The following is a 14,526-nucleotide window of genomic DNA, read 5'->3' as shown; positions in this document are numbered from 1 at the left end:
TTAAACCACTCAATTACCCTCTTTTTTTCCTATTTAAACCCTAATTTGAAAAATGAAATTGCACAACAAAAGAAACACTTATGTAGAATTTAATTAATTAAAAAGTGAAATTTTGTATCTAAGATTATAAGACTCCTCTTTTTTTTTGATAAATTTATTATTTTCATTTTTTGCAGAAAAAAATGTTTCTAATTATTTTGAAAAGTTTAATTAGTATGTATTGACAAATTATTAAAACTATTTTGTATAAATTGCTAATCAAGTTAAAAAACTTCATATAACAATTTAAACAATAAATGAACGAAGTGATTAATAATTATTTATGTAGATTATTACTTAAAGGCTCCTTGTGAAATCAACAGTACAACACTATTTATTCATTATTTTCCTAGTTGACCATATTATTTGCAAAATTTGAGGTTTTTTTTACATGTGTAGAATTTTTTATTTGAATTTTTTAGGAATGGTTTAACCGTTTAAGACTACAAAAAATAAGACTAAAAATCCACATAAACATAAATCAGTTAACTAATAATTAAAGAAGACTATTACATTAAAATTTCAAATAATATAATACTTGTGGTAATAAAAATTTTAATAATATCTATAACATGTTAAAACTTAAAAATTTAAGAGTGCGCGAGAAGTTTTTCCTCCAAAATAATTTTATTACATTGAAGTTCTTTTAATAAAAATAATTATTTTTTATATTAATTTCGTAAATAATTATTTAAAAAAATAAATATAATTATACGATAATATAAAATATTTTTCACTATTCAATATATTAAAATTAAACTCTTGTCTAAATACTATATTTCTAATTTTTAAGTTATCAGCAAGCACGTACGTTTGATTTAATTTAATAAATGTAGGTTAGTGGTGAGATAATGTTTATAATTTTCCCAACGTACCAATTGCCCCTCAAGACAAGCAAAACCTATTAATTTTTTAGCAATCATACCCATTATCACGAGTACCATTTTCCTTTTTCCTTTTCTTTTTCCTTTTCCCTTTCCTTCTAACCTTTTGACTTCTCTTTTCATTTCTTCGGAACAATTATTTTTGTTTCCTAAAAAAGGCCCAAAGCCATTATATATATTATTATATAATAATAGGATTAACCATAAAAAATGTCTCCAAATTATTTAAATATTAACAAAAATATACTCAAATTTTATTATAGACATAAATGTCTTCAAATAATTTAAAAATACAACAAAAATACTCAACAGTAAATATATATTTTCAAAAAATATTTTAAAGATTAAATTTTGATACAATTTTTTACAAATATGATTATAAAAATATGATATTATTATATTTAAAATTTGGTGATTTTATGTTATATATACTTAACAAAAAATCACCAAATTTTAAGAATAATAATATCTTATTTTTTTAATCATGTTTGCAAAAAATCGCATCAAAATTCAATTTTTAATGTATAGAAATATTTATTGTAGATATTTTTGTCTCATTTTTAAATTATTTAAAGATATTTTTATCAATAATAAAATTCAAATATATTTTTATCAGTATTTGAATAATTCAAAGATATTTTTGATAATTAACCCTAATAATAATAATAATAATAATAATAATAATAATATAAAAAACAAGAACGAATATCCAATTATTCATTTGTCAAGTTAATGCAAATATTTCACTCAATTATTTACCACATACAAAACAAGAAACATAATTGAACAATAATAAAGTACTTAAAATTAATGGATGAAAATTAATCTCAACTAATAATTTGTCTTCTTAACCAATTTAAATTAATCTAGTGACAAATTTTTTACCTCGTTCATTTATTTAACAAGTATTGAGAGTTTAAAATTCGTTTTATTTATACAACAATTCTTAAATAAAGTTAAATCTATAATAAATTAATTATTAGTTTGTCAAACATAAAAAAAAAAGTCCTAATCCCTGCATCATAGTAGATGTCTTTAAAACGTGAACTTATGATGTAGCGGTGCTAGAAAAAGACTACATATGGATCCATTTTTAAATTCAAAATAAGATATAACCTGCAATATAATTTAATTTTGTATTGAAAATTAAAATGATTAATAATTATATAGTACAAAACAAAAATATTCTAAGTCAACAGATAAACAAATTCAAACAAAACCATTAGTTGTCTCATTTTGTATTCTAGTACATTACCTTAAATATTAGAACCGACTAAGACCACATGCACACAAGACATTTATAACAGTAACCGAAAAATAACAAATAAAAGCAAAACTGTCGTTATTTCATTACCAACTTTTCTGTCCATGTAGTTAAAAAAAATAAAAATCAAGAGAAAAAGAGAGATTAGTAAAGCAACTTGAAAGGGCCATAATCAACGTGTTAAGCAAAGAATATGCCTTAACTTTCGGAAGGTTGACATGGACTGAATACGACACGATATGAAATATGTCGAGACACAAATTTTAAAATTTTAAATTTCTTAATTATTTTTAATGTCTTATTTTAATTATATCAAGTATTTAAAATATTTTTTATATTAATAAATAATAATATATATTATATCTAAATTTATTTCAAAAATATATGTTAAGAATAAAATTAGACACATTTATACGTAATGGTATTTATATATATCCAAACGTATTTAAAAAATAATTTTTTTATTTTTTATTAAGACACGATTAGACACATTTAATACGTGTGTCGGACGAATATTGATAAATATTATGTTCAAAATGTATCCAATACGTAGATATAATAACTCAACAAAATATCCGTATTTCATAAGTCTTGAGCCTTTGAGATGTCTTCATGAAATGGAATCCTAGGTATTTTGCTCTAAAATGTATAAAACTATAAATAATATTGCATGGGAAGCCCGATTATTAAGTAACACACTAAAGTACTAAACCATGCAGTTTTCTATTGAAATAATGCTTCAAAATAAGTTTAGTAAACTAATTTAATATTAAATACTTCGTCGTAATTATACTATGCTGTGTTCAGATATATAAATGGTATTTTTATTTCATAGTTATGGTTGATGTTTTGAAATATTTGGTACAAAATTATTATCATGTGAAATACTTCAATGATGCTGCTGCTGCTTTTTTCTTTTCTTTTTTTTTCTCTTTTTTTATCCCTTTTCTTTTTGTGCATACTTGAATAAGGTTTTTTAATTCCTGTGTTTGTGTTTTTCTTTTTACTGTTTATTCTTTTTGTGTGAATTACATGTATTTTTTTTATAAAAGTTGTTACGATGGGTAACCGAAAATTAATAGGTTGGATTCGTTAGGTTGACCCAATCATTTGAGGAGAGAAGCCTTCGAATGGGTTCAAGCCTTCGGGGCCTTCATCCGACTTGTGGGCATGAGTGGACGGGGGGTGGTACCTGCAAAGACACTCCGATGCCTAAGTCAGCAAGAGTGTGAGCAGGTCTAGAGAGTATTGGGACTTAGAGATACCTGAGGGGTATCAGTGTATTTATAGTGGTGAACCAATAACCACCGTTGGAGTAGTTCCACCTTTTAAGGTGGATAACCGTCCCTTTATCTTAAGGAAGTTGCGATATGGCTCTTGGAAGTGAGTTGAGAGATTTTAGGGGCAGTTATTATCTGCCAGCTAATCCTCGTTTTCGACTTCCTTAGAGCAAGTCGTGGTGAGAACCGACTTCTCGGGGGAAGGTCGGTATACTGTGAGGCTCAACCCTGTGGGTTGGGCCTGTCGTTTGGACTTGGACCTTAGTGTTGGGCCAGGGTATGAACAGTGTCCCTACTCGAGCCCAATTTCTTTTAAGAGATGGGGTCGAGTATTATAACTCGGGACCGTAATGGACCTGATAAGGAACCGACATGATTTTTCGGAACCGACGTGTTTTTTTAAAAGCTTTCAACAGTCGCGTCTAATCAAACGTCGCGTCTCTTAGAGGTTTGAGCATTCATACGCGGGGCGGTTACATTGGTAACGGTGCAACTCTTAAATGGCTTGTGTCGTTTTACCTTTATGCCCATAACGTGTTTATAAATACTTTTCCCTCTCCTCGCTTGTTTCGTTTCTAAAAACTTTTCTACCTGCACCCTTTACTGTTTGAAAGAAGAAAACTCCTTCCTTTTCGAGTGCTGTTGCTTTCATCTTTTTGCGCGAGGAAAAAGGTCAGTTTTTTTTCTTACTCTTCCTTTATGGAGTTTTTCATTTTGCATGTTTTGTTCTGTAGAGTGTAGATAGTAGTCTCGGTGTTTTCTCTGCTTAGTTTGAGAGACTTGCCTCGGACCCTTAGAGACCCTATTTTTCATTCTTTTTCTTTTTCCTTTGTAGGTTTTGCTATCCCTTTCTAGAAAAAACAAAATGTCTTCTGTTGAAATCCTTGCTCAATGGGTGGATGTCACGGTTCTGGGAGAAGAATCCCTTGTTGATACTGACTTCATCACCAACCTTCGCACTCATCATAGGCTTTGTACTTCTGATGAGGATGAGCCGAAATATGAACTGATTGTCCCGGGTCCAGAGGACCGGGTTTGTTTTGGGAGGGCTTCTGAGGCAGCCCCTCATTTTTTCTACATGTATGAGAGCATGATTTCCCGCTTAGGTATTTTTCTCCCTTTTTCCGACTTCGAGATAGCCGTTTTATGCCACTGTCGTGTTGCTTATACCCAGCTCCACCCCAATTCTTGGGGTTTTTTGAAAATTTACCAGTTTATCAGCCATGCTTTAGAATTTCCGAGTTCTTTGAAGATTTTATTTTATATCTTTCACATGACTAAGCCCTTCAGTGGGCAAAATAATAAGTAGTAGTGGGTGTCTTTTTGGGCTATACAAGGTCGGAGAGTTTTTACCCTTTTTGATGAATCCTTCCATGACTTCAAAAATTTCTTTTTCAAAGTTTAAGCTATAGAGGGTCACCACCCCTTTTTCCTAGATGAAACTTCTTCTCCTCGTTTTCCCCTGTACTGGATAGAGGCCTCTCCTTGTGAAAAATATGGTTTGGATGATTTGGATGAGGTGGAGGCGGCCAGTGTGGGGTTTCTCCGAGAAGTATGGGGAAGAGCCCCCTACCTGGATACGAAAAATTTTCTCCAAAGGTCTCCGACCTTTGTCCAGGCTCAATTAGGTGGCTTTTCTTAGTTTATCATATTTTCTGACTTGATATTTGCACGACTATTTCTTCTGACTTGTTTTACTGACTTTAGCTACCTAATTGTTCTTGTAGAAATGGCGAAGAAGAATTTCAGAGAGTCTTACCAGAGGGTTCAGGAGGCCAAAGCGAGATCCTGTGCCAGAGTCGGCGGTGTCAGGGCAGCTGGTCCTTCCTCTCCCCCCTTTTCACAATTTGGGGACCCCCACCCGTCCTATTGTCATTTCTTCTTCAGCCTCTTCTCTGCCGTCCCCTCCTCCCCGATCTTTTCCTGAGCCAGAAAAGAAGAAGCGCAAGACTTTAGAGTCTAGCTCTTCTTTTGAGGGTGAGGCCAAAGTGGATGCGCCTCAGTTCGTTCGGAAGCATATCTATCCTCATACTCGCATAAGTATGGATGATGCTTCTGTTCAAAACCACCTTACTATTCTGGCTCAGGAGAGTATTAGGGCTGCAGGAGTGTGCACAAAGTTCTGTGATATTGGTGAGAAGACTCCCCTCAACTCTTTGGGTTCATCCCTGAGGGTTGAAGAGCCAGAGGGGAGGATTCTTTTGTATCAGGAGGCTGAGAAGAGCCTGAAGGAAGAGGTCGCCAAGCTGAAGGAGGAGGGGATAATCTCCGAAAGGAGGAGGAGAAGTTGATGGGCCAGTGCTCTATGGCAGAGGGTATGCAGGAGAAGGCGGAGCAGAGCTATTCGAGCTTGTTTCAGGACCTTGTGGAGGTTAAAAAAGATTTGGTAAGAGCTCGGGATGCTTATGCGAATCTAGAAGACTCCATTACTGAGGGATCCGAGGAGGCCTGGAGGGTCTTTAAGGAGCAAGTCGGGGTTATTGCTCCCGACCTGGATCTCTCCTCTCTGGATCCTGATAAGGTCGTAATCGATAGGGCTATTGTTTCTCCTCCCCGACCTGTGTCTGAGTCCGAGTTGAAAACTTGGGGTTAGTGGATAATAGAATCCCCTCCCCGACTAGAAGATGCTCCGAGTTCTTCGAAGGCTCCTGAAACTTCCACTCCCTCTCCTATGGACATTTCTCTTCCTGACTCTGGTGGTGGTCCTACTACTCTTCCTGGCTCTGGTGGTGACGTCCTTCCGAACTGAAAAAATTATTTGTGGCTATATGGGGGGCCCGGCCTGTGGGTCCCCCCTTTTTTAAACTATTTCATTTTTATTCTGTGGTGGTACCCTGCTGACATTTTCTTGGCCTTTTATGGCCGTAAACAAAATATTTAAAAATACCCTTTTTTGGACAAGGGTTTAGGTTATCTTAGTTGTGTGCATGCCTTTTCTGTTTAGGTTTTGAAAAAAAAAACCTTTTTGATCTTTTTTTGTATTTCTTATACTCAATTTTTAATTTATTGAGTTCTTATAACTTAGGTTACTTTTGCGATGCATTTCTTCGTTTCTCGGTATTATCCGATTTGTTAGTTGGATGATTTTTGAGTTTGTCATGATCGACTTTTGTAACCTCTTTACACCGACTTGTACCTCGTCGTTTTATCCTGACGACCATCTAGGTTGGTTCATAGGATTTTCACGCTTTGTCGAGTTTAAGTCGGTGCGTTTCGTAGAAAGAGAGCGGAAAGGAATTTATAAGAGATATTGTAAAGGATCTTTATTTATTTGCGAAGGTACTTTGTTGCTACTAAGGGTGTTTCGCTATCTATGATCCCTTAGTCTCTACTATGATGCCTCGTTAAAAATCCCCCTTCCGAAAAACCCTTTCTCTTGGGGGAAAAAAGCACGAAGTTGGGAAAAGAGTACATCAGGGAGTATAGTTTGCTTTTAACTGTAGTACATTTTCATATTACAAGCATGCCACGACCTAGGTAGCTCGGTGCCGTTTAAGTCGGTCACCTTGTAATAACCTTTTCCTAAGACCTCACTAATCTTGTATGGTCCCTTCCAATTATAGCAGCAAGTTTTCCCTCTCCAGATTTATTGACTCCAATGTCGTTTCTGATTAAGATCAAGTCATCTGGGGCGAAGCTCCTTCGAATGACTGTTTTGTTGTATCTGTTCATCATCCTTTGTTTCAATGCTGCTTCTCTAATGTGGGCTTGTTCTCGGACTTCTGGGAGTAGCTCAAGTTCTTCTTTGTGCCCCTATATGTTTCCAACCTCGTCTTAGAAGCTCACCCTTGGGCTTTGCTCGTTGATTTCAACTGGTATTATGACTTCTATGCCATAAACAAGTCGGAAGGGTGTTTCTCCTGTGACAGACTGAGGTGCGGTCCAATAAGCCCAAAGTACTTATGGGAGCTCTTCAGCCCAGGCTCCCTTTGCGTCCTGCAGCCTTTTCTTTAACCCTGCCAGTATGACCTTATTTGCGGCCTCGGCTTGTCCATTTGCTTGTGGATGTTCCACCGATGTAAACTGATGTTTGATTTTCATGCTGGCTACCAGGTTTTTGAAGGTTGAGTCGGTGAACTGAGTGCCATTATCGGTAGTGATGGAGTGAGGTACCCCATACCTGGTAATAATGTTCTTGTAGAGAAACTTCCGACTTCTCTGAGCGGTGATGGTGGCCAATGGTTCTGCTTCTATCCACTTTGTGAAATAATCCACTCCTACTATTAGATATTTTACTTGCCCCGGCACTTGGGGAAATGGTCCTAACAAGTCCAATCCCCATTTTGCAATAGGTCAAGGGGAAGTTATATTAATGAGCTCCTCGCGAGGGGCTACATAGAAGTTCGCATGCATTTGGCATGGTTGTCACTTTTTCACAAATTCTGTGGAATATTTTTGTAAGGTTTGCCAGTAGAACCCAGCTCGGATTACCTTTCTGGCTAACGACCTTGCTCCAAGATGGTTTTCACAGATTCCATTGTGTACCTCCTCTAGCACCTCGGTTGTCTTTGAGGTCGGGATGCACTTTAGTAGTGGTGTTGATATTCCCCTTTTATAGAGGATATTTTTCACCAGCGTGTAGCTTTATGCTTTCCTCCGGATCTTTTTGGCCTCTTTTTCCTTTTTGGGAAGGATGTCAAATTTCAAGTATTTGACTACGGGTTTCATCCACCCGAGATCTAATCCGTCGACCTCAAGGACATCTTGAACGGCCTCCGTTTTGGCCACAGAGGGTTTAGCGAGAGTTTCTTGGATCAGGCTTCTGTTGTTCCCTCCTGGTTTGGTACTTGCGAGCTTGGAGAGGGCGTCTGCCCTGCTGTTGAGGTCCCGAGTTATATGCTTTACCTCAGTCTCCTCAAAGCGCCTAAGGTACTCCAAGGTTTTGTCCAAGTACCTTTTCATGTTAGGATCCTTGGCCTGATACTCTCCGTTTATTTGGGAGGTCACCACCTGAGAGTCTCTGAATACCATGACTTTGGTTGCATCGACTTCTTCTGCCAACTTTACCCTGCAATCAAGACTTCATATTCTGCCTGATTGTTGGAAGCTGGAAACTCGAACTTGAGGGAGACTTCTATTTGCGTTCCCCCTTTGCTGACCAGTATTATGCCTGCACCGCTTACAACCTTATTGGAGGACCCATCTACATATAACTCCCATGCAGTGGATTTTTTCTCTTGATCTCCGGCGTATTCTGCTAGGAAGTCGGTGAGGCATTGAGCTTTTATTGCCGTCCGGGCTTCGTATTTCAGGTCAAATTCGGAGAGCTCTATTGTCCATTGAACCATTCTGCCCGTAATGTCCGTCTTTTGGAGGATCTGCTTCATGGGCTGGTTCGTTCAGACTTTTATCGTGTGCGCTTGGAAATACGGCCGTAATCGGCGTGAGGCTACTACTAAGGAGTATGCAAACTTTTCAAGTTTTTGATACTTTAGTTCTGGGCCTTGTAAAACTTTGCTGGTGAAGTACACATGATGCTGCCTGACCTCATCTTCTGTATTAGAGCTGATGCTACAGCTCTGTCTGCTACTGACAGATACAGGACGAGCTCTTCCCCGACTATGGGCCGGGTCAGAATCGGAAGATGGCTCAAAAATCTTTTGAACTCCTGGAACACTTCCTCGCATTTCGGGGTCCATTCGAAGTGGCATCCTTTTCTTAGTAGAGAGAATAATGGAAGGGATCTTAGTGTCGACCCCGCCAGGAATCTGGAAAGGGCGGCGAGCCGGCCGTTCAATTGTTGGACCTCCCTTAGACAAGTCGGGCTTTTCATCTCTAGGATAGATTTGCACTTATCGGGGTTTACTTCGATCCCCCTTTGTGTTAGCATGAACCACATAAACTTTTCCGCCTCCACCGCGAATGTGCATTTTGTGGGATTTAGTCTCATCCCGTATACCCTTACGGTGTCGAAAACTTGCGAGAGATCTGTCAAGAGGTCAGTTTTCTCCTTGGTTTTCACCAGCATGTCGTCTACGTAGACCTCCATTAAATTCCCGAGGTGGGGGCGAACACTTTATTCATCAACCTTTGATATGTGGCTCCAGCATTTTTTAATCCAAAAGGCATTACCACGTAGTAGTAGTTTGCTCTAGGTGTGATGAATGAAGTTTTTTTTCTCATCCGGCTTGTATATCGGAATTTCGTTGTATCCCGAGTAAGCATCCATAAACGACAAGTACTGATACCCTGAGCTTGCATCTACTAGGGTGTCAATAGTGGGAAGTGGATATGGGTCTTTAGGGCAAGCTTTATTCAGGTCAGTGTAGTCGACACACATCCTCCACTTGCCGTTTTGCTTTTTGACTAGCACTACGTTTGCTAGCCACGCCGGATACTTGACCTCTCGGATGAAGTCAGCCTCCAAGAGGGCTTGCACTTGCTCCTCCACCACCTGAGCTCGTTCTGTTCCGAGCTTGCGCCTGCGCTGCTTACGGGTCGTGATCCGGGGTGTACTGAAAGCTTGTGGGACATGAGCTGAGGGTCTATCCCAGGCATGTCAGAAGCCTTCCAAGCGAAGAGGTCAGAATTATCTTATAGGAGCTTTATCAGCCTCTATTTCAAGTCTCCGTCTAGGCTGGCCCCTATGTTGGTATTTTTACCTTCCTCTTTTCCGATTTGAACTTCTTCAGTCCTTCCCCCCAGCTGTGGCCGCAGCTCTTCTTTAGCTTTAATTCCTCCGAGCTCTATGGTGTGAACTTCCTTGCTCTTTCCTCTGAGGTTCAAGCTTTCATTGTAGCATAATTCTTGCCAACTTCTAGTCTCCTTGTACCGTCGCTATTTCCTTGGGTGTTAGGAATTTCATGCAAAGATGAGGAGTTGACACCACCGCTCCGAGCCGATTTAGCGTAGTCCTGCCGATTAAGGCATTATACACCGATCCGACATCGATGATGATAAAGTCGATGCTCAGAGTTTCGGAATTTTTCCCCTTCCAAAGGTCGTGTGGAGAGGGATGTATCCCAGTGGCTTAATTGGCATGTCTCCTAGCCTATACAGGGTGTCTGGGTAAGCTTTTAGCTCCCTTTCATCCAACCCTAGTTTGTCGAATGCGGGCTTAAAGAGGATGTCCGCCGAACTCCCTTGGTCCACCAAGGTTCTGTGGATGTTGGCATTTGCCAAGATCATGGTTATCACCACCGGGTCGTCATGCCCGGGCATGATCCCCTGCCTGTCCTCTTTGGTGAACGAGATAGTTGGGAGATCGGGAGACTCGTTTCTGACTTGATAAACTCGCTTTAGGTGTCTTTTGCGAGATGATTTAGTGAGTCCCCCTCCTGCAAATCCTCCAGAGATCATATGTATGTGTCTCTCGGGGGTTTGTGGTGGTGGGTCTCTTCTGTCCTCATCATCTCGCTTTCTTTTCCCATGATTGTCCGACCTTTTCATGAGATATCTATCAAGTCGGCCTTCCCTGGCCAACCTTTCTATCACATTTTTAAGGTCGTAGCAATCATTTGTTGAGTGGCCATACATCTTATGGTACTCACAGTAGTCGCCGCGGCTTCCTCCCTTTTTGTTTTTGATGGGTCTAGGGGACGGCAATCTTTCGGTATTACAGATTTCTCTGTATACGTCCACTAGGGAGACTTTTAGAGGAGTATAGGAGTGATATCTCCTTGGCCTGTAGGGTCCGACCTCCTCTTTTTCTTGGGCTCCCTTTCTTTTTCTTTTGCTGAGTGAGGGGGCCCCTGTCGCCAGCTTGGCTCCCGTAATCTGGCATTTTCCTCCATGTTGATGTACTTTTCTGCTCTTTCTTGTACATCACTCAAAGAGGTGGAGTGCCTTTTTGATATGGACTGTGAGAAGGGACCCTCTCTAAGTCCATTTACTAGCCCCATAATAACTGCCTCTGTGGACAGGTCTTGAATTTCCAAACACGCTTTGTTGAACCTTTCCATGTAGTCCCGTAGAGGTTCTCCGACCTCTTGTTTAACTCCCAGGAGACTCGATGCGTGCTTTACTTTATCCTTCTAGATGGAGAACCTCATTAAGAACTTTCTCGAGAGGTCCTCAAAGCTGGTAACCGACATTGGGGGGAGGCTGTCGAACCACTTCATCGATGCTTTTGACAGGGTGGTCGGGAATACTTTGCATCGAGTCGCATAAGAAGTATCAGCCAGATACATCCGACTTTTGAAATTGCTTAAATGATGCTTCGGGTCTGTGGTTCCGTCATAGAGGTTCATATCAGGACTTCTGAAATTTCTTGGAACTTTTGCCCTCATTATGTCCTCACTGAACGGGTTCTCTCCTTCCAGGGGCGACTCTTCTCGGTCGCCACGGGAGTTCTGACTTCTAAGAAAAGATTCGAGCTTCAAGAGTTTTTCTTCCAAATCTTTCCGTCGTTCTGTCTCTTTCCTGAGATTTTGCTCTGCCTCTCGTTGTTGTTCTAATTCCTATTCCAGTTGTTCCAAACGACCTTGGTGATCGTGGACCAACCCCATTAGCTCGGTTGCATGGGGTGGCCCTTCCTTTCCTGATTCTCGTCCTTCTGAGGAGTTTACCTTTGGGTTCTTAAGCCCAGAGGTGCCTTCTCTATGCTGGTCGTTGGTTCCTTGGTGAAAGGTCAGGTCCGCGTCGTTGTTTCCGGTATCTGAATTTTCTTGTTCGGAATCAGACGCTGTATGACCATCTTTTGGTGAGTTGTCCGCCATCACTGGTTGATCTGTCGGTTCTCCGACAACGGCGCCAATGTTACGATGGGTAACTAGAGATTAATGGGCTAGATTTGTTAGGTTGGCCCAATCGTTTGAGGAGGGAAGCCTTCGAATGGTTCGCACCTTCAGGGCCTTCGTCCGACTTGTGAGCGTGAGTGGACGGGGGGTGATACCTGCAAAGATACTCCGATGCCTAAGTCAGCAAGGGTGTGAGCAGGTCTAGAGAGTATTGAGACTTAGAGATACCTGAGGGGTGTCAGTGTATTTATAGTGGTAAACCAATAACCACCGTTGGAGTAGTTCCACCTTTTAAGGTGGATAACCGTCCCTTTATCTTAGGGAAGTTGCAATATGGCTCTTGGAAGTGGGTTGAGAGATTTTAGGGGCAGTTATTATCTGCCAGCTGATCCTCGTTTCCGACTTTCTTAGAGCAAGTCGTGGTAAGAACCGACTTTTCGGGAGAAGGTCGGTATACTGTGAGGCTCAACCCTATGGGTTGGGCCTATCATTTGGACTTGAGCCTTAACGTTGGGTCAGGATATAAACAAAAGTTTTTTTTTAGTTAAGAATATTTACATTAGTGAAACTAATTCTTTAAAAATGAATTAAAATTCTTTAAATTTTGAACTATTATTTTAAAAGATAAAATATTATTTTTTACTCTTAATTAATTTTTTATTTATATTTTTTTATCCTACGTATAAAATAAATAATAAAAAATTATATTTTATTTTCTAAAATAAAATTCAAAATTAAAAAAAAGATTCAAAGCCTCTAAAAATACTTTTCTTCTTCTTGAAAAGTCAAACTCAAAATCTGACCGAAAGAGAAGCAATCATTTATCACTTAAACCAACCGAACTTATTAGCTATTAATCTCATTAATTATTTATGACTGAAGTCTTGCAATAGAATATAATATATAATGTATACCTATAATTCCAATTAAGCCCTTCTTGTTGACTTACAATAATGTCAACAAAAAAACAAGATAAACACGAAAAGAACAAATAAAAATTTAGCCATATATTATATATATCTATAATTTCAAAAAACCATGCCTTTTGAAAAAAAAAAAGTAGTAAGAATTTCATTTCAACAAAAATAAAAATAAAAATAACGATACAATTAAAATTATTAAGGCAAACTTCATTATTGTATAATATCGTTTGGTATCTATTTTTACATAATATAAAATTATAACTAAATTTATGTACCTTCTAATTAATTTCAAAACAAATAACACTTTAATTTTTAAAAATATTAAACAATTATTACCATATAAAACAAGAATTTAATTTTCATTCAAGTGTGAATGTAAAAGTGTTTTTTTCACAGATAATTAATTATATATTATCATATCAATAAAAATAATTAATTTTTAAATTTTTTAGTTGAAAGTCATCTAAAAATATAAATTTAATTAAATGATCGTATAAAATTATTTATACCAGTAACGCATCAAAATTAAACTCATACAATAATATTATATAATTTTATTTCTTTAGCTTCTCGCGGATCCAAATATAGTTTGATTAAAATGTCATGATATATTTGACCTTATACGATCCTAAAGTATTGAAATGTGTGGTTGATTTTATATTTTGGTAGTTGACGTTTGTAACTTTAACTGAAATATGATTAAAAAAAAGAGATATACTTGACCTAAGTTACTTATTGTGATTGCTTATGTTTTTGTTTACTTATGTAGAAATTTTAACCAGCAATATTCATAGTAGGGAATGACTTGAATGTGGATAAACTATGTGGGAAAGTCAAAGTGGTTCTTGTGGCATGTTTACTCTCAAACCAAAGATTATACTGTCACCAGTAGTAGGTAATGATCAAGTATCTGTCATTAGTTATATAGCTTTTCATCACATGTCTTTTATTTTTGTTTGGAAAGCTAAGAATTAAATTCCTTTTCATGTTTTGGAACAAACAAAAGTTTATAATTTCAATTCTAATGAGAATTCTAATTCTCACATTTACTATATTTATAAATCAGACCAAATTCAATTCCATTCTCATGTTTATAGTTTTAAAAATTGAAAAATCCAAAATATCCTTACAAAAGTATTCAATCCTTTTTTAGTTAAAGACAAATTAGTAAAAATTAAAATCAATAAAAATTCAATTCTATCAAAATTATGTATTATTCCAAATTATGAATTTAAATTAAAAGTAGAATTAAATTCTTTTCTTAGTAGAATTAGAAATTTTTTTCTCATAAGAAAACTTTCCAAACACACTATGAAAATTGTTTGATATTTGTTATTACACCTTGCATGGTCTAACAACAAAGGAGGAGAGTTGTCTAAAGCAACTGGAGTGATTGCATTTTTGCATTGATCCTATTTGTTTCAATTAGCTATAATGGTTATTAATTATATGATTTTT

Source organism: Arachis duranensis, chromosome 4, assembly GCF_000817695.3.
Source record: "Arachis duranensis cultivar V14167 chromosome 4, aradu.V14167.gnm2.J7QH, whole genome shotgun sequence".
In the NCBI taxonomy this organism is placed as follows: Eukaryota; Viridiplantae; Streptophyta; class Magnoliopsida; order Fabales; family Fabaceae; genus Arachis; species Arachis duranensis.
This window is presented reverse-complemented; position numbering follows the sequence as displayed.